Consider the following 311-nt stretch of genomic DNA (forward strand, 5'->3'; position numbering starts at 1 on the left):
GCCAGGGAGGGGGAGCTAAGTGTTTTGGGGTGACCTGGCCAGAGCACTAGTATCAGTGTGAGTGTATGCCAGTGGCCTATGGAGACAGTGTCTTTTGGGGTGTTTTGTTTGTATTTTGTTTGTTTGAAGGGGAAAAGTGGTTATGGAGGAATTCAGGCCTCCTAGTGAATAGCAAGGCCAAGTGGCCCAGGCAGAGAGGGTTACCATTAGCTGGCAGGTTACAGTGCTAACTCCTGGGTGCAGCTCTTAGTGCCTAGCCTGGCCAGAAGGGAACCCAGCCCTCCGGGTGACAGCGGGGTGGGATTCCTGGG

Source organism: Mastomys coucha, unplaced genomic scaffold (assembly GCF_008632895.1).
Source record: "Mastomys coucha isolate ucsf_1 unplaced genomic scaffold, UCSF_Mcou_1 pScaffold6, whole genome shotgun sequence".
NCBI classification, from domain to species: Eukaryota; Metazoa; Chordata; class Mammalia; order Rodentia; family Muridae; genus Mastomys; species Mastomys coucha.